We start from the raw sequence: 24,265 nt of genomic DNA, 5'->3' as shown, positions 1-24,265 counted from the left end.
TTTCAGGAAAAGCAGGTTCCAGAAACCTTAACCAAAGCCTGAAATAATCTAATATGTCTTTTCCCTGTACATGATCATTCCACTCAGCCCTTCCTATGAAGCTTTCCCAGACTCCCTTCCCTTCGTTGTGATCTAAGTAGTATGTGACACAAAGTCCTTTGACCCAAACCATCCTTGGGTCTTCCCTTGACCCCTCTCTAGACAAGACTGCTAGAGCCTAAAGGAAAAAGTAGTGGATATATTATGTCAAGCTATTTGCAGACTGTAAATGTGACCTGTAGTGCCTTTGTGATTTACAGAAATCACTCCCTTTCTCTGAGTTTCTTCTGTCCTAAAGGACAGTCTGCAGGACCTCTTCATGATCTCTTCTAACTCTATATCCTATGAGCCCACATATTTCAGAGAAATGTTCTATTTCTTGATGTTATTACTGGAGATGGCCTTCCTTCATTTCTTTCTTCCTTTTCTTTTCTCTTTTCTTTCTTCCCTCCTTTCTCCCTTCTTTCCTTCCTTCCTTTCTCTTTCCTTCTTTTTTCTTTCTTCCTTCCTTCCTTTCTTTCTTCCTTCCTTCCTTTCTTCTGTCTTCTTTCCTATTTTCCTTCTTTTCTTTTTTTTTCTTTTTCCTCTTTCTTCCTTCCTTTCCTTCCTTCTTTCCTTCCTTTTCTTCCTCCCTCCCTCTTTCCTTCCTTCTTGCTTTCTCTTTTCCCTTTCTTTCTTGCTTGCTTTCTAGCTTTCTTTCCCTTCCTCCAAAGGTTGAAAGAGGACTCCCAATCTTTTTTAAAAAAGAAGCTTTCATTGGCTGTAAAACATAGAACTGTAGCCTTTGTGCCAAAATCCTGTAAGTGGGGAGGGAAATTGAACAGGTGAGGCAGGAGAAATCGAAATGAAAAAGCAAAATAATCCACCCAAGTACTTCTTTTCTTCTTAAACCCTTATTTTCTGCCTTAGAAACATATCTGTGTATTGGTTCCTAGGCAAAAAGAATGGTAAGGACTAGACAAAAGGGTTCTGTTGACTTGCCCAAGGTCACACAGCTAGGAACTGTCTGAGATCACATTTGAATCCAGGACCTCCCATTTCTAGGTCTAGCTTTCAATCCACTGATCCCCTCTATAGCTGCCCCCAACCCAATTACTTTTAATTCAAACTTAACCCCTGATCAGAGCCAGAGAAGAGCTAGGAAGGGCTAACTAACCAGTAGAATGGAAGCTCCTTAAGGACCAGAATTGTTCTCATTTTTGTCATCCAAGCCCCTAGCACAGGACCTGGCACAGCCAGTGGTTCATAAATCCTTGACAGGGACGGAATAAATATTTATTAAGCCCTTACTACAAGCCACATGCTATATAAGCACTTTACAAACATCAGTTCATTTTTATCCTTACAAAAACCCTGTGAAGTAGATGCTGGTATTATTACCCCCCCACACACACCCCCGTTTACAGTTGAAAAAAAAACTGAATCAGACATGTTAAGCTACTTTGCCCAGAATCACACAGCAAGTGTCTGAGGCTAGATTTGAACTTATGTCTTCCCGATTCCAGTGGATACAGCCTGACTCTATAGATTCGAGGTCTGGAGTCAGGAAGATCTAAGTTCAAATCTGGCTGCAAATACTTCCTAGCTGTGTGACCCTGGGCATGTCACTTAACTCTGCCTCAGTTCCTAAACTATAAAATGAGCTGGAGTAGGAAATGGCAAGTCACTTGACCATCTTTCCCAAGAAAACTCCAAATGAGGTCAAGAAGAGTTGGATGCCATTGAAACACCTTGCCAGGTACTCTCTCCGCTGTGGTATCTGGCTGCTCCCTGGCTGAGTTGGATTAAATTCACCCCTCTCTGTCTAGAGCAGGCGTTCTAAACCTTTTTTGTGGCATGAACTCCTTCTCGGAATAAAGTTTTTAAATGTATAAAATAAAATATGCAAGATTACCAAAGAAATCAATTATAAGGAAGTCTGCAATTGCATGAAATTTATTGATGGGTCTAACAACAGTAATTTCAAAGTAATGATGAGTATAAATGATATTTCCAAATATTTTCAATGTGATATGGAAATATTTGTGGTTTCTGTCAGTGATAAAGTCACAGGTATTGCTAACACTTATAGCAGTTTGTTGTCTACATTCATAATTAAAGGAAATGCTAAATTTCAGTGAGAGGCTGATGAAAATAAATATGCTTTTTTTCCCCATTCAAGCTCATGGATTCCACCTACTGAATCGATCCCTTGGGGGTGGGGTGGGGGGGTCTATGGATCCCAAGTTAAGAATCCAGAAATGAAGAGCCAGGCCTAGAGATGAGAGGTCCTGGGTTCAAATCTAACCTCAGACACTTCTTAGCCATGTGACCCTGGGCAAGTCACTTAATCCCCCCATTGCCTAGCCCTTACCACTCTTCTGCTTCAGAACCAATACACAGTATCAATCCTAAGGTGGAAGATAAAGTTGAAGGTTTTTTAAATTGTTTTTAGAAATAAATGGGAGGGGGGTCAATTAAAATAAATAAGGTAAGGATCTTAAAAAAAAAAAAAAAAGAATCCAGAAATGGATTTTTACTGAGGGAAAGCCTGCTAGATAAAACAACCCTGCTTTTTGACCACTTTCCAAGTCTCTGATGCAAATCATGCTTCACTGTATTGGGATAATTGCATTCCACAAGAATACCCGTAAAATACTGCCTGGGCTTCTTTCACATTTTTTTTTTATTAATAGAATTTATTTCCAGATATCTCAGCTCCTCCCTCCCTTCCCCATACCATAGAAGACATCATCTGGCAAACAGATATGTATATTGAGATTATATCCTTCATGTTCCCACTTCTCAGTTCATTCTCTAGAGGTGAACATTCACAAGTTATTCCTCAAATACTAAATCTGTAGTTGCATTTAATGTTCTCATGGTTCTAAATGGCCATTTAGGAATAGCTAAACAAATTGTGGTATATGATTACAATGGAATATTACTGTGCCATAAGAAATGATAAGCAGATTACTTTTTAAAAACTTGGGAAAGGGGCACCTGAGTGGCTCAGTGGATTGAGAGCCAGGCCTAGAGATGGGAGGTCCTGGGTTCAAATTTGACCTCAGACACTTCTAGCTGTGTGACCCTGGGCAAGTCCCTTGACCCCTATTGCCTAGCCCTTATCACTCTTCTGCCTTGGAACCAATACACAGTATTGATTCTGAGATGTTAGGTAAAGGTTATAAAAAAGTTAAAATAAAGTAAAATAAAAGTGGCTAATGACTAATGATGATGATGGATATCTGACTTTCAGATATATTAGGAATTTGAGGCTTAAGGTCACACAATGGTCATATGTCAGGGTTGTTGGGAAACAAACATAAGCATTCAGACTCTAAATCTAGTGTTTTATTTACTATACAACTGTCCCCACCTTTCAAAAAAAAAAGAGTCTTGTAAATGGGCCCATCTGCTCATTGGCAAACAGTACATCCCCAAACACAGATAAAAGACTTACTTGAGACTTTTAAAAAAATGACCATAATTTTGAAAAATGTTTTTATTGAATTTAAAACATAGCACGTTTTTAGTTAGTCTTAAAACACTCATTTTTATTGACTTAATAGACTGAGTTAGAGAACAATGAAACTAATTAAAAACACACTCACTAGGTTTAAAAAAAAAACAGTGAAACTTTTATTAGCTTCATTGGTTTGGAATTCACTGTGTATTTTTTTAAACAACCTAGTTTGTTGTTGGCCTTTTTATTGGTTTATGAAAAGGGAGGAGGAGGGGAATTATGGAGAAGGAAGAAACAAAGTCTCTGGTGTGTTCTGACAAGTTTGTAGGTATGTATAGGATTGCAAAGATTGGGGAGACTAAGGCTTACCAGTCAAGAATAATGTCTCTACTAAACAGTCGGAGATGGAAAGAAGGGATGAAACATAGTCATATGTGGTAGGTGTCCTAATGGACAGAAATCTGGGGCCTGGAGTCAGAAAGACGTAGAGTCAATCCCGCTAAAGATACAAATGATGCACAGCCCCTCGATTTCCAGTTCTTTGCCACCCCAGAGAGCTGCTATAAATATTTTGGAACATATAGGTTGTATGACCCTGGGCAAGTCACTTAAGCTTTTTGCCTCAATTTCTTCATCTATAAAATGGAAATAATACTAGTACCTACTACCCAGGGTTGTTGTAAAGATCAGATATAATATTTGAAAAGCATTTAGCACAGTGTTTGGGGCATAGTAAGTGCTCTATAAATTGTTGTTATTATTATTACTATTTTGGAAAATAGATAATCCAGATGATTTGATCTTCTCCTTTCATTCATCCCATTCTTTTCTCCTTCCCACCCTCTCAACACCTACATATGATTTGTTTCTTTATTTGTGAGATAGGATGGTGAATTATCCAAAGTAATTATTTATATGGATATGGATATATTCATATGGATCGAATTATTCAAAGAACTTCTCAATCTCCATGCTAGGCACAGAGAGCAAAAGTGTAAGTAATTCAAGTGTATGTGAGGAGGTATTTGGGAGAGCCCCATACCCTTGGCCTAGTTCAAAGGAAACAAAGGAAATTTCCCTTCTCCTCAACTCCCCCTCTAAAAACAAAACGAAATAAAAGAAAACAAAAAGGGGGAAAGTCTACCCTTCGGTGCCAGGAAACAGAAGTGAATCAAAAGGGAAAGGAAGGGAAGGGAAGGTTTAAAGTAAAGACTTCTTGAATTGGGCTCTAATTGTATCCTGAGTTACAAAAGTCTTGCACCCTTCATCTAGAGTGTAAGCTGCTTGAGGGTGTACAGGCTCTTACTTCAAAACTCCATCCTCAAAGATTGGTGCTTTTGTCACTATGAGTCATTACTCCCTTGGACCCCTCCATGCCTCTGGAAATGGTTTTCTGAGTTCCTAGCCAAATCTCATTCAACCTGGTGTCCGGTGGTCAGACTTCTAATGAAAGGCTTCCTTGTACATTGACTGGTCCAATAAGAGACTTGGGTGAGTCCATATTTCTGAATCAATTACAAAATCTCATAGTTGGAAAGGACTTCAGAAACATCTAATCCAACCCAGTCCTGAAAAAAAAATAATAATGATAAAATAATAATAATAACATTTCTATAGAGTATCTTCCATACCATATCTGACAAGAGCCATCCGGTCTCAGCTTGGAAGCATCTAGTGAGGGGCTTCCTCAATTCAGTCATCCTTGCTAACATCAAAGGTGATAACTGACACCTTCTAGCTCTTTAAATGGGGTGACAGAGTGTAGAATAATTCACCCCCCCCTCCACTTGGCTCCAACCATTATAGGAATGGTCCCCAGCAGGTTCATAACCTGGAGAGGTTATCTTTCATGAATATGGCAAGACCCCTTGGATTGAAAATTATGATTCTCCAGTGCATCCTATTGGACTCAGTTGAGAACAGAGCTTTCCGTTCATTAAGAGAAAGGAACTTCTTGATTCAAAAATGACTCTTTCCTTAAAAAAAAAAAAAAAAAAAAAAAGGCCCCCGCCTCCATTGACCTAACAGACCTTAGAATGTGGATAATATATTGCTTCATCCTCAGGGGAGGAGGTGAGGAATAACCTTGGAACCTAAGTAAAAGAAACACTACTAGAAGCAGCAGGTCTTCTGGAGTATTTCTTTTGCTCTGGTCCTTCCCAGCATTCCACAAGGGCACCAGCTTCTTGCTTGGCTCTGCTCCCTGCTTCTTTTCCCTCCGAGGACATGGAGCTCTCCCTCAGTCCTACCTCTCTTCACTTCTGGGACAGGGTGCAGGGAGTGACTCTTCAACATCTCCTTGGTGAGACCTAGAGCAAAGACTACTCTTCTGGCTGACAAACAAGCAACCAAAGCCTTTTACTTTTCTTTTCTTCTCCCCATCCCAACTTTCCACTAGGACTTGGCAAGTATCCAGGCAGGTTTTCTCTCACCCCCCCCCCCCAACTAGAAACTTGTCAAATGTTAATCCAGCCTTCTTTCAGGAATGTGAGTCTGATTTCTTAAGGACTAACAAGAAGTAGCATTTCTTAAACATTTACTACATGTGCTAATATTTAGGAATAAATTTACAAGCAAAAAGGAAGACAATCCCTGCCCTCAAGGAGTTTATGTCCTAATAGAGAAGACAGAACCTGAAAGAAAGTCAAGAAGATAAAGGTTGCAGAAAGATGGAGAGGAATGATGTTCAGAGAAAGAACAAATGAAGAGATGGCTGGTCTGGGTACCTTCCTTAAATGGAAGTTCTGTAAGGAGTCTTCCACCTTCCACGGGCAGAGAATTACTGTTAAGGATTCTATTTTCATTATATAGGAATTATTTTTTATAGATCTGCATATTTGAACTGAGTCAGAAATTTCCACTGGTGATCCATGTGCTTAATAGGTCTCAATTTATACTAATTTTATAGGGTTGTTATTAAGCTAATAATAATTTTCCCTATAGACTATGTGCTTTATGGTCCCCATTAAATACCTTTCATTCTTGAGCAAAATTGTAGTGTTATTTTGTCAAGTTTAGCTTCCAGGCATTCCCTTGGCCAGTGACAAGATCTTGACAGGTTCAGGGTACAAACAAGCTCCATAAACAGAAACCATTTTCTCTGATCCTTAGGATGTTTTTCTTACAGATAGAGAATTTAAGCTCCATCAACTAAACGTAAACACTTTGGGAACAAGGACTTGTAGCCTTTTTGTCTTTCTATCCTCTATATCAACTTCAGGGCTTGGCACACCGGAGGTACTTAATAAATGCATGTCCAGTGATTGATTGATGACGTGGGTCTGCATTTGCCTTTTGCAACCTCTTCCTATTGTCCCTAGTTCTACCCTCTGAGATCAAATACAATGAGTCAAATCCCTCTTTTATATGACAGCCTGGTCAAATTCTTGACTATAGATATAAATTCCTCCTGCCCTCCATCCTTGCAAGTCTCCTCTTCCCCAGAATAAACTTGTACCAGTTCAAGGCCTTTTGCAATTGGAGTAACCCTCTGGACCCTCTTCGGCTTATCAATGTCCTTTCCAAACTGAACACAATAATCCAGATGTAATCTGACCCGGACTAGAGCACAATAGAGCTATCAACTCCCAAGTCCTGGACACCATGCCTCTCAATTCAGCATAAGATCACATTACTGTATTTTTTTTGGCTGCCATATCATACTGTTGACTCACAGTGAATTTACAATCTGCTAAAAACACACCGATACTTTCCAGATGAACTTCTGTCTAATCCTCCCTCCCCTACTTTATGCTTCTATATTTTATTTTTTAATTTAAATGTAAAACTTTACATTTATACCTATTAAATTTCTCATTACTGGATTATGGCGCAACATTCTAGTCCATACAGATTTGGCTTCCTGAATCGCTAATCAGAGCTATTATTTTGTGCATTCTGCAAATGGAATAAACATACATTTATGCACTCATTTATGTAAGTAAAAGGAAGAAACAGCCCAAGGTCAAGGATTGGAGTACTTCAGGAAAGACCTCCTTCTAAATTTATGTCAACCCATGAGTAGCTACTCTTAGGGTGAAACCATTCACCTAGTAACAGATTCATGTGTGTTATCTCTGAGAATAGAATAAGAGATTTTGTCAAAGGCATCACTAAAATCTAAGTAAATGTGTCTACAACATTCCTTTGCTCTGCCTTTATGGTCCATCTAGCTCTACCTTGTTAAAAAGAGAGAGAAGTGATTCTGTTATTGATAAAACCATCTTAGCTCTTTGTGGTTTCCGCTTCCTTTTTAGGGCATTTAGGAGGCATTGCACATAAAGCAGTGGAGGACCAGAGTCAGGAAGATCTGAGTTCAGATGCCGGCTCAAACATTCTTTAGCTTTGTGGCCCTGGCCAAAGCACTTAACTTTTCTGCCTCAATTTCTCCATCTGAAGAGTGGGGATAATATCACACTTCTCTTACAAGGTTGCCCTGCTAGGATCAAATGAAGTAATACATGCAAAGCATTTTACACCCTTAAAGTAATATATAAATACTAGCTATTATTATTTATTTTATGTTTGCTAACCTTCCCTTTAATAATAGTTTTTATAGTGTCAGAAACAAAAGTCAAGTTCGCTGTCCTATAATTTGAAGACTCCAACGTCTTCTCCATCCCACCTTTTTTTGGAACACTTGGGACTTTTCCCATACTCTATTCCTATAGTACCTTTCATGTTTTAAGTCATCTTTCAAATGAGTGACCAGAAGATTAACCTTCTGGGATTCCATCTTTTGTCCACAGAAACTCACAGTCTTCTAATAAGGTATAAGTAAGGGGCAGCTAGTTGACTAGGCAGGCCTAGGGATAGAAGGTCCTCAGACACATCCAGCTCAGACACTTCCTAGCTGCATGATCTTGGACAAGTCAATTAGCCCCAACTGTCTAGCCCTTACTGCTCTTCTGCTTTGGACCTGATAGATAGTAACAATTCTAAGACAAAAGGTAAAGAATTTTTTTTAAACAAAACAAATAAGGTGTAAGGTATGGGATAGGAAGGAGTACCAAACAAAACCAAAAAAAAAAAAGTTCAGATCTTTAGAAATGCCTTCATAACACACGAGTTGTCTTTTTACCATCTTCATTGCTATGATCTAGAAACATAAGTTGGTTGTCGTCCTTCATACTCAAAGAAGACCAAAATGACATCACTATGTTGGAGTCAGTTCAGTGTGTCTGACTGTGTGTGGCTGGTCAGACTAGTACGAGCTCTGAAGGCTCTTCCATAAATCTGGTACATATGACCATTTGGGGTGGAGCTATCTCTAAATGTGCACATCTTATGTTTCTTTTGAGCTTCTACAATTCTGCTTTGCTTATAGAGTATGGCACCTTCTTTGATGGGGACGTGCCATGATGGATAATCCTATGCCAGCATCTTCCATGTCTTACTTACACAGTTCTTCAGAGCAATCTTTAGACGGTCCTTGTATTGCTTCTTCTGACCTCTGTGTGAACACTTTTCTTGTGTGAAGTTTCTATAAAACAGTCTTTTAAGTAAATGTGTGTTTGGCATTGAAATATCAAAGCCGACCCATTGGAATTGCACTCTTTGCAGCAGAGTTTGCAAAACAGAACACGAATCTATTCTCTGTCACTTGTGCTACTTTTGGACTGATGATGAATGCCAAGAAAACAGAGATTCTCCACCAGCCAGCACCTCAATATCCATACATGGAACCACCAGTGACAACAAAGAGAAATTATGAATGTTGTGGATGGATAAATTCATTTACCTTGGCTGTATACTTCCCAGGTATGCCCACATAGATAATTAGGTTGATGCTAGCTCCGTGTTTGGGAGACTCTGAAAGAAAGTGTGAGAGAGAAGAGGTACTGGGCTGCCTACCAAACTGAAGGTCTACAGTGCCATTGTGCTGACTTCATTGTTGTAAACCTGTGAAGCCACCTCAATATGCCAGTTGCTGTGCCAGAAAATTGGACTGCTTCCATCTGAATTGTCTTGGGAAGATTCTGAAGATCACCTGGCAAGATAACTAAAGTCCTTCCTGGAACTGAACTGCCAAGGAAACATGGGAGAAGATGTCATAGTCTTGCTACTAGCAAGGTAAAGTAGTATGAGGACATTCAAAGAGAGCTGGGGTCTGTTATGTAGAGACGGATGCATGGAATCCCTGCACCCAGAATGGGTGAGGCTGTCCCTGTATCTTTGCAGGGATTCCATGCATCCATCTCTATATAACAGGTCTAGGAGACAAGCCATTTTTCCTCTGTGACCCTCAGTTTATTCATCTGCAAAATATAGATAATAATAATTACAAAGAAAATGGCTTGTGTGTGTTAAAGAACCAAAAAAATGTAAGCTGTTGTCTAAGGTCTTTAGGTAGGAATCTTAGCAGGAAGGGGATTCATCTAGTTTGAGTCAACCCCCTCAGTTTAGATGATGGAACTGATGCTCTGAGAATTGAGGTGACTTCCCGCTCCCTTTAAAGTAGTGATATCATACCTTCCACTCCTACCATTGTCAAACATGATATATCTTGAAAGGCGAGATACCATTTTGTTTAGAGGTAGAATAGGCTGACCTGTGCCCCAGCATCTTGAACTATTTTTTCCAACACCTTGGATCTGGCTAACCCCCAAATGCATTTCACCCCAAGCTATTTCCCCCTTAATTTTAAAATCCATTGTAGATTTCAAAGGAAATAAAATCCATATGTTTCTGATTCATTTAAACTCCACTCATCAAATCCTAGTTTTGTAAGAATCATTTGATGTCCAAGACTGTTCGCCTAAGCCTCTTGTGTTTGAACCGAGATGTAATTCACCAAGATTAAAAGGAACCTGAACCCCTGGAAAGTTCAAGCAGAGACTGAAACTCCAAACTGAGAGACGAACGCCTGTGGGCACTGTACTTGGTCAGTCTCTTCTCTGCCAGCCCCAGGGGCAACTGGAGTACTACATAAATCTGGGATTTGGTCAGTGTGAGCCCGGAATAGCCCTCTAAGCCTCCATCATAGATTGGCTTCCTGGTCTCTGGCATTCCAACCCCTTCTTTTCCCCTGGGGCAGCAGGCTGTTCCACAAGTATCTCAAAATAAGTTTGCTAAAGGAAAAAAAAAATTTTTTATTTTAAAATAAATAAAGAAACAAAAGTTGTTTCCCTTTAATAAGAAATCTGGTAGCTAAGTGTTATAGAAAAGGAAGAAGTAGGTCAGTGTGGCAATAAGCAGAGAGAGGCTACATATGGATATCATTGACAGGAGGCTGAAAGTATTTTCCTCCAAATCTTGTAACATTCATCATGGCGCTTTGTACACAGCATTTGTTCAATGAATGAATGAATGAATCTTGCATAACTGCTAAGCGGTGACATAGCTATGATTAGTGATATCAATCAATCAACAAGCATATGCTACGTGCCAGGCACTGTGCTAAGTCCGCGGAATACATAAAAAGGCAGAAACAGTCCCTGCCCTCCTGGAGCTTATATTCTAATGGGGGAGAACACATATATGTGGCCTGTAAGATAACTTTAGAGGAGATAGTACTAATAGCTGGGGGGAATCGAGAAAGGCTTCTTGGAGAAGGTACTGCTTGAACAGAATCTTTTTTTTTTTTTTCTTAAATCCTTACCTTCTTTCTTAGAATAGACACTAAATATTGGCAGAGGAGAAATAAAGGATAAACAATTTGAACTAAGTGACTTGCCCAGGATCACACAGCTAGGAAATATCTGAGACCACATTTGAGCCCAACACCTCCTGTCTCTAAGCCTGGCTGTCAGTCCACAGAGCTACCTGAATGCTGCTGCTTACACTGAATCCTAAAGGAAGCCAGAAATTCTAAGTCTGAGATTGGGAAGGAGACTATTCCGTGAGAAATGATGGAAAGACACAGAGATGCGGGGCAGCTATAGGTAACCCTTTTTTGCCAAGAAAACCCCAAATGAGGTCATGAAGTGTCAGACATGACTGAAAAATGACTGAACAAATTTTTGGAGAAAGCAATTTCAGTTGAAGTATGTATATAATCTATAAAATGCATATGGGTACTTTTCATGCTCTCTCTCTCTCTCTCTCTCTATCATATATAAGTATATCACTGTCTCTGGAGTTATCTCCCATATTCTGACTTTCACGGGCAAGTGGCAAGTTGAGTCCCCTGAAGGGCAGCTACCCTGGATATTCTGTACATGAGCACCTTTCTCTGAGATAACTCCTATTCACGAGCTGGATCCCCCAAAGAGTAGCCACTACCTCATGTTGAACGGCTCCCTGTGGGTCTGCACTCTGAATACTATATAGCTCCAGGGTCCCAACCAAATAATGATAATCACATTTATCTAGCACCTCCTATGTGCTAGACACTATGCTCATATGTCTAATAGTGTCTAATAATATAAATAATAATAATATGCTAATTACAAATATTCTTTCATTTATTTGATTCTCACAACAATCTGGGAAGTCAGTGCCAAAATCTCCATTTTAAAATTGAGGAAACTGAGGCAGGGGTGCAGTGGCTCACCCAAAGGTACCCAGCTGAATTTGAATTCAAGTCTTTCTGACTCCAGACCCAGTGAGCTCTATCTGCTTCACCACCTCCCTCCCCACCCCACTTGAATAGGGGCATGTTAGAAAGAGTCATTATAAAACACCCAGTCCCACATAAATTGGAGATTCACTCTCCCACAAATCCACACGGCATCCCTAGGAAGGGTGGGCATGGATTTAAGTAAAGTCCATAGACATTCAGCCTTCCCACAGAAAGTTTTTCCTGATCTTCTTGTCCCCTCCCCACCACCTATGAGAACAGATCTCTAGAGGTCAGGCTGGAGAGAGCTTTTCCAGGCAGGGAGATGGATGAATGAATTTTTTAAAATTATTGTTAATATATAACATTAGTATATTATAACATATAATGGTATATTATCATATATGGCATTAACATATATAACATTATATGTCATATATTGTTATATATTATCATATTACAGTTGTATATATTGTCATATTATCAAATATATTATGATTATATATAACATATTATCATATAATGTATACTATATTGTTATATATTACATTATGATATAATGTTATGTTATATATTACACAATATATAATATTGTTATATATTCTTTTATAATGTATAATATTATATTATCATAAGAATATAAAATAGAAGAAGAAGAATGCAAGTATGGACCACATTCAGATGGTATAGGGCAGTGATGGGCAAACTACAGCCTATGGGCCGGATTGGGGGGGGGGCTGAAATATTCTATCTGGCCACTCACATTATTCCTAATCTGACAAATACAATGAGTAAGATACAGTACAATGAAACTTCAAAAGGGTTGCCTTAGAAACAGACTGACAGATGAGCATTTCCTTTCCTTTGGCCCCCTCTTTAAAAAGTTTTCCCATCACTGGTGTAGGGCACAGAAGTATGGCTTTTTATTTGCAGTGCTCTAATCTAGCCATTATTTCTGGTTAGATGTAAGGAATCTCAATTCTGAGTTCACACAGGACCTAACACATAGTAGGAGCTTAATAAATGGTAGCTGACTAACTTAACGGACCAGCAAAAAAATTATTCAAAAGATAAGTAGCACAGCAGATAGAGCGCCGAGTCTCGAGCCAGGAGGACTGGGTTCAAATCTGGCCTCAGATCCTTCCCAGCTACATCCCTGGGAGCAAGTCATTTAACTCTGTTTGACTGGCCCTTGCCCTTCTGTCTTAAAGTTGTTACTAAGACAGAAAGTTAGGGCTTTTGTTTTTCAAAGAAAAAGAAAGGCAATAGGGAGCATGAGTGTGAGGTAACAGGGAGAGAGCAGAGTTGAGGGTGACTAAGTCCAAGCTTGGGACTGTTTCTGGGATTCTTTCTATCACAGACAAAAGGGAATCCTGGTAGAAGATACCAGGGAGGGCTGACCAAGAGCAAGGACAGATTGGTTAGACAAAGTGGTGGAATCCTGGGAACTGTAAGGACTCAGAGAGGAATCTGTGTAGCAGCAAGAGTGTAGGAACTGTCCCCTGAGGATTGCAAGGAGCCATCTGTTTTTCAAATTGCCCTCACCCAAATAGGGCTAATGGGCCTCAACTGGTACTGACAATTTTCATTTCAAAAGGGAACATTCACATGGCAGAACTATGTCGTAGCATTTGTGTCAGGCTAAGAAGCTCACTAAACATCATCGAAATAATAGCTGACATTTAAATAGTGATTTATGGTAACAACATACTTTCTGAATGTGGGCAAGGCTAGCCCGGGGCAAAAGTGAGAAGCAGATCAAGTCTATGATCCTAAGATCGTCTTCAGAGCCTTTTCTTTGGGTGCTCCCTCTCATCCCTGCCCTCCTGCACGGTGCCCCCTCTTTAATTGCTCCCTCAGGGATTTCCCAGGTGATTGACTAATGAGATTAACTAATCACAGGCTCTGGAATCCATCTCAGATGTTTATAGCTGAGAAAACTTTAGTAGATTCTGCCCCCACTCCCTCCCATCAAAGCTTTGCATTTTCCCTGGGCTCTCATAGCCTTCACATAGGAATATCATTTGATCTTTTAGCAGAAAGAGGGGAAATTATTATTCCCATTTCATGGATGAGAAAAACCAACTTTGGGGTGGGAAAATGCGGTGTTGGAGTCAGAAATAACTCATCCTGAGTTCATATCCAGCTTCAGAAATTTCCTTGATGGGTGGCCTATGGCAAGTCACTTAATCCTTTGCTCTCTCCTATCACAAAAAACATTGAGGGAGGAAGCAAGAAACTGTGTTATGACCAGACAATCAGCAAAACAATGAATTAAGTCCTTATTTGAATCATCTGCTGATTCCTGAGATTATAAATGCTCACCCTGAAAATTTAACAATCCTTTCTTAGAAACCAGTTCCAGCAAAGAGCCCTGTAACTGAGATAAAGAGGGCTTTTCACTAGTGGCCCCAAAGTCATCATAGAATAAGCGATTTACAGGTTGAAAAAGACCTAAAAGGCCATCTAGTCTAACTCCTTCATTTTGCAGATGAAGAAACAGAGGTCCAGAGAGGAAAGCTGACATAGGTGATAAGCAATGGTCAGGATTTGAATCAAGGTCTTTAGACTCCAAATCCAACAGTCTTTCCACTGTGCCATGTTGCTTTCCTGCATAACTCATATGGATAGATGGTTGCCCATTTCCCCAGTGGGAAATGTGGTTCCAATTCAGAAATAATGAACTTGAGCCTCGATATACCCAATTTTGTAGACTAGCAAGGCACTTTTCACTTTGTATTAGTAGAAAAGGAGGCTTAGAAACTTCCTAGCTGTGTGACCCTAGGCAAGTCACTTAACTCCAGTTACCCAGCCCTTCACTGCTCTTCTGCCTTGGGACAGATACTTAGTATCAATGCTTTTTTTTTTTTTTAAACCCTTACCTTCCATCTTGGAAGTAATGCTATGTATTGGTTCCAAGGCAGAAGAGTGGTAAGGACTAGGCAGTGGGGGTTAAGTGACTTGCCCAGGGTCACACAGCTAGGAAGTGTCCGAGGTCAAATTTGAACCCAGGACCTCCTGTCCCTGGGCCTGACTCTCAATCCACTGAGCAGCCCAGCTGCCTCCAGCCTCAGTTCTAAGACAGAAGATAAGGATTTTTTTTTAATGCTATATGTTGTTATCAAGAAGTATGCTACGACTAGCTCCTACTACCTCAAGAGAGCCAGAACAGATTGTTAAATTATCGCCATGAACATTTTCACCCTGGAAATTGACAATCCTAAAAATCAGAGCTTGATTTGTTGTTTTATTGATTCTCTAGACTTAAGAAAGTGATGAGGAAAAAAAACATTAATAGTGCAGGTTAAATGTAAAACCATGCTGATTGGCAGTTGTTTTTTTTTAAGGTAACCCTTTGTTAAACTATTACCAGCACATCCCTGGCTATTACTTAACAAATTATAAGATCTCAAGGCAGGAACCTTAGAGATCATCTAAGACAAAGGTAACACCAGATTCCAGAGGACAGCCCCATCAAAATTGAAGTGTGATTGGGAAATATTTAATAAAATAGATAAAAAATATCATGTCATAGATAATATTACATTTTAGAACTAAGTCAATATATGACCTTCAAGGGTCTTTATATACGGTTTATGTGGTCCCCATTTCTATTTGAGTTTGACAAAATTGATCTAGGGAAACCTCCCTATTCCCTACCCCTTCCCCATTATAGGAAAGGAAACAGAGATTTCTTCCCTCTGCTTGTCTTCCAGGGCAAAGAAAATCCAAGTTTGAGCTAAGTTGGCACATTTCTAATTGCTCCAGCTGGCCCTCACTTGACCTCTCTGCTCCCCAGGAATTAAGGTCTGTGTCTTTGGAGAGTTCTTCTACCCACACATTACCCCCACTCAAGCCATCTAACCTTGGCATGTGCCCAGCCCAGCCTATGGTTTCATCTTGCCATCTGACATCAACTCCAACTAATAACTGATACAGATCAAACCATCAAGAGGCTGAATGGGACACCTGAGACAGAAACAAGTATTATACCTGTATCCATCAGTCACTCAGTAAGTACTGAACTGGGATAGATATACCCCATACTTTCCCCCCACAAATCTGACTGCAGCCAGATTTGGCTGGGATTACTTTTCTGTCCATTTCTCTGTGCTGGCTCAATGGATAGAAAACCAGGCCTGGAGATGGGAAGTCCTGGGTTCAAATGTAGCCTCAGACACTTCTGTGACCCTGAACAAGTCACTTAACCCCCATTGCCTGGCCCTCACTGTTCTTCTGTCTTGGAACCCAGGCTTAGTATTGATTCTAAGACAGAAGGTAAGGATTGAAAGAGTCAGAGACACAGAGACAGAGACAGAGAGAGATCTCATGTTAGCCTGTTACCCATATTGGGGACAGACATATTCAGACATGTTCTATTTACTAGAGTCAAATCCCTGCCCCTAAGGGGAAATGGGACCCATACAAAGCAGTAATTAAAAGAAATTATGGGGGCCCCAGGGAAGACTCATCAAAGGGGAGAAAGGTAGGGTCCAAGGTATAATCTCTTCCCAGCCCTTAGCACAGTACCTAGTTCATGACTAGCACTTAATAAATGCCTGTTGACTGAGTGACCAACTGATCTAATCTGAGAGAAAGCAAGAGGCCCTACTCTGTTTATGGGGAATTCCAAATAGAATGAATGAGGCAGGGAAATGTCCAAAGCCAGGGAAGATAGCCCAGCATCAGGTAGACTCCATCCTGGAAAAAGCAGAAGTTTTCAAGGTCTTCCTTCTTGAAGGTGTAAGAGGCCACTGTGCTCACAATCTCCTTCTTGGTTCTGTGGCACTGGTGCTGCCCATGGTCCCAAGGAAGGCAGACTTCATGGAGGAAGTAAGCCTTGAGCTGGATCTTGAAGGATGAGTTGGATTTAAATAGGTAAAAAGGAGAGAGAAGACATTCCAGGCAAGAAAACATCCAGCAGAAAAGGGCTAGAGATAGTTTTGAATTATACATCAAGAGAACTGTCTGGAATAGAGTTAATGGTATATATTGGGTACATGAGGGCAGTTAGATAAAAGTTAGATAAAGGCAGTGGATAAAGTACTGGGCCTGGAGTCAGGAAAACCTGAGTTCAAATCTGGCCTCAGATACTAACTGTGTGACTCCAGGCAAGTCCCTTCACCCTGTTTGCCTCAGTTTCTTCATATGTAAAATGAACTGGAGGAGGAAATGGCAAACCACTCCAGTATTTTTGCCAAGAGAACTCCAAATGGGGTCATGAAGAATTGGATGGTCTGAACTGACTGAACAAGAACAATCGATTAAGAAATAGTGGGAGATAAAGTTAGATGGGGAAGGGGGGGGGGAGATTAGTCCAATTATGAAGGGCCTTCAAAGACCAAGAAAGGGATATGGACTTACAACTGGTAAAAGGAACACATTGGAAATTTTTGAGAAGTCTAGCACAAGAGAGCGCAAGGAAAGAAGTCGTTTGGGAAGTTTAGCTTGGGAGTGTGTGCACGATAAATTGGAGAGAGGGAGAAACTAGGGGCAAAGACATGGGCCCAGAGGCTGGATAAGAGATATATGGGAAGCTGTGTGAGGCCATTGCTCTGTAGACCTTCAACTTGATGTGGAGTTTGATAGCATGTTAATGCCACACTGTCAGCTCATCCCCCAGACCTGCTAGTCTCCCCAAACCAGTTTTCTGTTTCTTAGCATATCAGTATATCATCTGTCAATGTACTAAAGGGTGGTTGGATTCAGTGAAAGCGTTAAGCTCCATATCTCTGATGGAGATCTGGAGTCTGTGAGAATTTCCCTGGCGAAAGCTGATATGCCTCCATCTTCTTCTTTAGATTGACTGTCAATCATTCAATCCTTCTACAACCATTTATGCCTACCTAGGGCAAACTATGTGGAAAGAACTGGGGCCCATACAAAAATAAACTGTTTTGTTATGTGTAAGATAGAATATAAACTACTCAGTCTGGCGTTTAAAGACTTTCCTAGCCTGGCTGTAATCTACCCTTTGAGCCTTATTTTCATCATGTGGCTCCTCTTCACACATTCTATGTTGTCCCCAAATTGGACATACTAACTATACCCAATCTTGCTTTGCCTTCTCCCACCTTTGGTTATTTGCAGAGGCCTGAATCTAGAATACCCTTCCCAAACATCTCTCATTTTATTACGTCTTCCTTCTAAATACCTAGCTCAAACATAATCTCCTCCAAGAAAGTTCCCTTAATCTTTCAAGCTAAAAATGGCCTCTCCCCTTCCTCAAATATTCTTGGAATTCTTTTTATCTAGAGCTCTCCTTTTCCCTTATCACATTGTATTTTACTGTCTCCTACCTAGTTGTGTTCCTCTTCTCCTGCCCACCCCTTGAGCAAAAGGATAAGGATTCAGAGTCACAAAGGTCTTAAAGATCATCTAATCCAGTGGTTCCCAAACTTTTTTGGCCTACCGCCCCTTTTCCAGAAAAAATATTACTTAGCGCCCCCTGGAAATTAATTTTTTTAATTTTAATAGCAATTAATAGGAAAGATATATGTATTAATTTTTCTACCTTTTTCATAAAATATAGTAAAGAAAGGTGTAAATTAGAAACATTGAACTTCAACATTATGAAACTATTTATTGAACTCAGAATAGAATGTAATACAAAAAAAGTTAAAGCATTCGAAATCATCTTAATGAGACGGATGAACCTGGTGTGCTGCTACCAATTTAGTAATCCTCGGCTCTATTTTGGTCAGCAGTAATCTTAAATTATGCAACTGACTATTTGCAACTGGTTTCTTTTTTTTTGTTAGTGTTAATAAATTGGTTGCCGCACTGAATCCACGTTCCACTAAATATGATGAAGGAAATGCAATTAAGAACTTTTGAATTACAGCCCATGTTTCAGGATAAGCCCTAGGGATCTCCTTTTGCAAATGCACCTGTGGCCATCACCGACTCCCTGGATCACTGCAGCACCCACCAGGGGGCAGTGGCACCCACTTTGGGAATCACTGATCTAATCCAACTCCCTCACTTTATAGATAGCCCAGAGATAGGAAGAGATTTGCCTAAGGTCATAGTTAAAGAATTGCATCCAAGGGATTGGATAGCATTTTTTACCTTTGTATCCTCAGTGACTAGCACAGTACCTAGCACACAAGAGGGGATGATTAAATGGTTCATCTTTCCCATCATAGGTTCATCATAGGAAAATGCCTTGACTTGAACCTAAAACTTAAAAAAAGTGAGGCTGAGCTGTACAAAGTCCTCAGCCTCACTCTCTTCCAGAATCATCATAGTCCAGTGATAAGACAAAAGTCATTATGACTATCAATGGCCCAAGTTGTACTAGATGACTTTGGCCTCTTCAGTATCTGCTTCAGCTGCCCTTGTGGCCTTTGGAACAAATTGTTCTTTTCCATCCATTCACATACCCTGGTAGACAGCCTTAACTCACTAATGGGTTTGTGACCTAGTGCTGGAAAGTCCAGGTATGTCAATTGACAAAAAAATGTGCTTGGTCTTTCAAAGTATTATTGAATTCTGGTCCTTCTAGTTAGTCTAATTTCCCTACTTCAATAAATATTTCTTGAATTGATTTAAATTGAATAATGAGTAAAATGCCTATACACTTTGAGAATTTCTGTTGCTAGTCATATACCTTGACCGAGTCAAAGCCTGAGAGAAAGATCCAGATTTTGCTAAGATATTTATGGCTTTACTTTTTGAGGCAGCAGAAAAGTGGGAATAAGTAGACTCCATTGACTGGGGAACAGCTAAACAAACTGTGGTACATGAATGTCATGGAATATTATTACGATGTAAGAAATACCAAATATGGAGAATTTAGAGAGGCATAGGAAGACCTTTAAAGACTGATGCAAGGCGAAATTAGCACATCCAAGAATGCAACATCTACAATGACCCAAAAAAAAAAAGTTAAAGAGTAATAACAAAAAATATAACTATAAAATTAATAATAGAGCAGAAGAAGGAGTTGAGAAAATGAACCTCCTTCTGTTCTTTGCAGAGGTGATACGCTCTGGGTCTGAAATGTTTCCAGGAGCAGGAGACATCGAAAGTGTTTAGATGGTGAGCTCAGAATGGGGTTGCTAACTAGACACAGGCTAGGGGGAGCAGAGAAGATAACTTGAGGCTCTTGGGGCAGTAAGGGACCTCAGTCTAGCCTACCACACCATCCTGACCCCTTCTCTATTCACCCAAGGAAAAACACTTTCTCCTATCAGTCAACCTCCTCAAATACTTGCTTTTTCCCTTGTGCTTTTCAGCTGCTAAATATAGCACCTGGAATATGGTGAGGAGGAAAGGGGTTGGGTTTTTGTAATATTTCACTTTCATTTCTTTTATCTAAAATGCTTATATAAATCTTAGTGGTCATTTAATACTGAGCCAGTTTTGCTATTGCATGCACAGCCTGAGAGAAGGAAGAAGGAATTTTCCCTTGGAAAAAAATAGGAGAAATATTTGTCTAGCACAGGTTGGGTTGGCAGGAGAGACAGACAGATGGGCCCAGAGAAATTGAGAGACAAAGACAGAAAGACAAAAGGAGAGACAGAGGGACAGAGAGAGGGGGAAGGGAGAAAAACAAAGTAGGAGAGAGGCAAAGAGAGATAGAGAAGAATAATAGAGAGAAAGTAACAGAGGGGAAAAGTGAAGGAGAAAGATTGAGAGAAGAAAAGACAGAGATAGGGCAATTAAGTGGCTCAGTGGATAGAGAGCCAGGCCTGGAGTCCAAAAGTCCTGGGTTCAAATCTGACCTCATACACTTCCTATCTGTGTAACCTTGGCAACAGATACTTAGAATGGATTCTAAAACAGAAGGTAAGGGTCTTTGGGTGCGTAGACATGGAGGGCCCTGGCTCCACTCATGAGCTCTTACTGGCACTCAGCTAGATGAAGAAAGGAAAGCACAGAGCCAATAAGGGATTTGACCCAGGTCACCCAGCTAATAAATGTTCATGCCAAGGTACCAGTCTCCTAATTCCAAGACCAAAGCTGTGAGCTTTTCACTACATATGTTGAAAGAAAGAATAAGTAGGTTGAGAGTCTTAATGAACTTTTTCTTTAAAAAAAAAAGAAGTTTGCTATTTTTCTTAAAATTTATTTTTGTTTCCCAATGACTCTCTCACCCCCTAATAGAACCCTTCTGTGTAACAAATAGTTCAAGCCTATCAGCACAACAGCCAAGTCTGACAACATGCACCTCATTCCCTACCTATAATCCACCACCCCTTTGACAAGAGGCAGGAGGCACGCTTCTCTGACAATCATCTGAGGACACAATTGGGCACTGCACAGATCAGAGTTCTGAAGTCTTTCAGTGTCACTTCCCTTTGCATCACTGAGGCAACCCTGTGAATTGTTCTCCCGGTTCTGCTTACTTTACTCTGCTTCAGTTCATATAAATGGATGAGTATTGTTGGATTAAGTCTTCTGCCCAAAGACAGAGAAAGAAAGCAAGTAGGAGAAAAAGTTGGGGGCATGGGGGTGAAGGGGGATATCAGGCACTGGTCTCCATAACTAAATTTTCTATGGGGGCGTTTTCCATTTGCCCACTTATTCCTTGGTTAATTGAAAGGGGGAGGTGAGGGCAATAGGAGAAGCTATTTATAAGTTTATCTAAAGATTATCTAAAGAATTTTTTCTCTTTCCAAAGCAAAGTTTATTAGACCTTTGGGATAAAAGAAAAACTGTAGATGCAATAGAGAAAGAGGTTTTCTGATGCCTCCTTTTCTCTACACTCTTGGTATCCTTTGGGATTAAAAATTTGCTGCTCCAGGCCTCAAGCCACCTCTGCATCTGGAAAAAAAGAAGGCATGTGATGACCCTTTCTTAACATGGAAAATCACATGTCAGGATTGGGCCTTGGGGCTCTTCTGGTGTCAGGGAAAAGACTGCCTTTCCTGCCTTTAAAAAGCATGCCTTGTTCCTCCAGATAGGATACCTGACCTCTCTCCTCCCCTCGCTTTCTGCAGTGTCACCTCCTCTTCTCTCCCTATCCTTTGAGCCCAGGGTACTGCTTCCCTCACACCCCTCGCCATCTCTTTCTGGTCTGCAAGGCCAGAAGCCAGCTTTCTGTTCTCAGGGGCAGAAAGGACCTACAAACCCCCAAGCCTGGGAGAAAGGCCCTAGAACAAAGTGTTACTTGTGGAACGAGCTCAGTAGAGTGGCTGAACTTGACCCATCACTCCATCTCTCATTTTTTTACTGGGGGAAAAAAAAAAAAAAACAAAAGTTCTTTCTCTAATCATTCCACATATTTCTATGATGTTTAAAGGTTTACAAAGCACTTCCTTATTAACTTCTCCATGAGGCAGGTTCACAGAATTTAAAGAGTCCTAGGATCAAGAATTGGGAAGGACCTTAGGGATCATTCTAAAACAACTCCCTAAGCTTAGTGATGAAGAAACTAGGATCCCTAGATGTGAAGTGACTTACCCAAAGGCTCATGAACAGTAAACAGTCGAGCTACGATTTGAATTCAGGTCCTTCCTCACTCCAGACCCAAAGTTCTTCTAGTTATACCTCCCTACTACGAGGACAATTATCTCCATTTTCTGTAAGAAGAAACTGCAGTTCAGGGAAATGTAAATGCCTTACCCAGGGTTACTTAGCTGGGCTTAATGTCTGGAGCACATCTCAGGTCTTATCTGGGAGACCTTGACATTTCTTACCTCTGGGGCTTTGTCCCAGCCTCTCCCTCCGTTTTTCCCTGCCTGCTCTCTCCGTCATCTCCCTGTCACTGTCTCTGTTCCCTCTGTTCTCTCTGCCTCACTCTCTCTTTCTCTCCCTCTTTCAGACCATGCCTTTGGGCTGCTTTAATCCCGATCCAGGTGGCTGTGATCCAGTACAGGATTTACGGTGCCCTGACCCTGAGCTGTCAAGAAGGAACAGCCAGATTAATGGGGTGGGCGGGCTGGGGTAATAATCGTTTGTTTGATGTGACAAGGCTGATAGGCGTTGATTTACTTACAGACTGATGGGCTTTTAATTGAGCACCTCCATCCCAGTCACTTCAAAGGCAGGGGAAGTTGACAAGGGGCCCCTTTCACTGAGAGTTCCCAGTGACTGACAGGCCCAGGATGCTGAGGCTCCCAGGCTCCACCGCGATTGGTCCGAGGCAACCCCTTGGAGTGGGAGGTGTGCCTTGCCCAGCATTTACCCAGGGCCCTCTGGCAAAGTGAAACATTTTCTGTACAACTCAGCAATGGCCTTTTGTCTGCTGCCAAGGGGGGGCAAACCCAGCTCAGAAGGCCCCCACATCTCCCGGAGGGGGAAAGGGATGAAGAGGACCAGGAAAGGCACAGGGCTGGGTCTGGGAGAAGGAGGAGGCAGATTGGGAAAAGGAGCTGGGAAGACTTATTTTACTCTGTGTGGTCACATTGAAAAAAGATACTTTTAAAAATCACCTCTTCCTCCTCTTTTATTTCTCTAACCTTATTTTTCTCCTCCTTCCTTCCATGTCCTTCTTCTCCTCTCTATTTCTCTGTTTTTCTCCTCCTTCCTTTCATATCCCTCTTATTCTCTTTTATTTCTCTATTTTTCTCCTCCTTCCTTCCATATCCTTCTCCTCCTCTTGTACTTCTTTATTTTTCTCTTCCTTCCATATTCTTCTCCTCTTTTACTTCTCTATTTTTCTCTTCCTTCTATATCCTTCTTTTCCTCCTCTTTAATTTCTCTATTTTTGCTTCCTTCCATATCCTTCTTCTCCTCTTTTGTTTATCTCACCTTATTTTTCTCTTCCTTCCTTCCATATCCTTCTTATCCTTCTCTTTTATTTCTCTATTTTTCTCCTCCTTCCTTCTATGTCCTTCTCCTCCTCCTCTTTTACTTCCCTGTTTTTCTCTTCCTTCCATATCCTTCTTCTCCTCTTTTACTTCTCCATTTTTTCTTCCTTCCATATCCTTCTTCTCTTCTTTTGCTTCTCTATTTTTTCCTTCCATATCCTTCTTCTCCTCTCTTATTTATCTCACCTTATTTTTCTATTCCTTCCTTCCATATTTTTATCTTCTCTTTTATTTCTCTATTTTTTCCCCTCCTTCCTTCCATATCCTTCTTCTCCTCTTCTTTTACTTTTCTGATTTTCTCTTTCTTCTATATCCTTCTTCTCCTCCTCTTTATCTCACCTTATCTTTGTTTTCCTTCCTTCCATATCCTTCTTATCCTCTTTTATTTCTCTATTTTTCTCCTCCTTCCTTCCATGTCCTTCTCCTCATCAATTTATCTCACCTTATTTTTCCTCTTCCTTCCTTCCATATCCTTCTTATCCTTCTCTTTTATTTCTCTATTTTTCTCCTCCTTCCTTCCAT

General features: G+C 40.6%; 1 pseudogene; it reads right to left on the bottom strand.

Annotated features, from left to right (window-relative positions):
• LOC123233431 overlaps nucleotides 1-22,688 on the bottom strand; it is a 73,049-nt pseudogene extending 50,361 nt beyond the window's left edge.
• Between the last annotated feature and the right edge of the window lie 1,577 nt (nucleotides 22,689-24,265).

Source organism: Gracilinanus agilis, chromosome 2 (genome assembly GCF_016433145.1).
Source record: "Gracilinanus agilis isolate LMUSP501 chromosome 2, AgileGrace, whole genome shotgun sequence".
Classification (NCBI taxonomy): domain Eukaryota; kingdom Metazoa; phylum Chordata; class Mammalia; order Didelphimorphia; family Didelphidae; genus Gracilinanus; species Gracilinanus agilis.
Note: the sequence above shows the minus strand (reverse complement) of the source record. Positions and strands in the feature narration are given on the sequence as shown.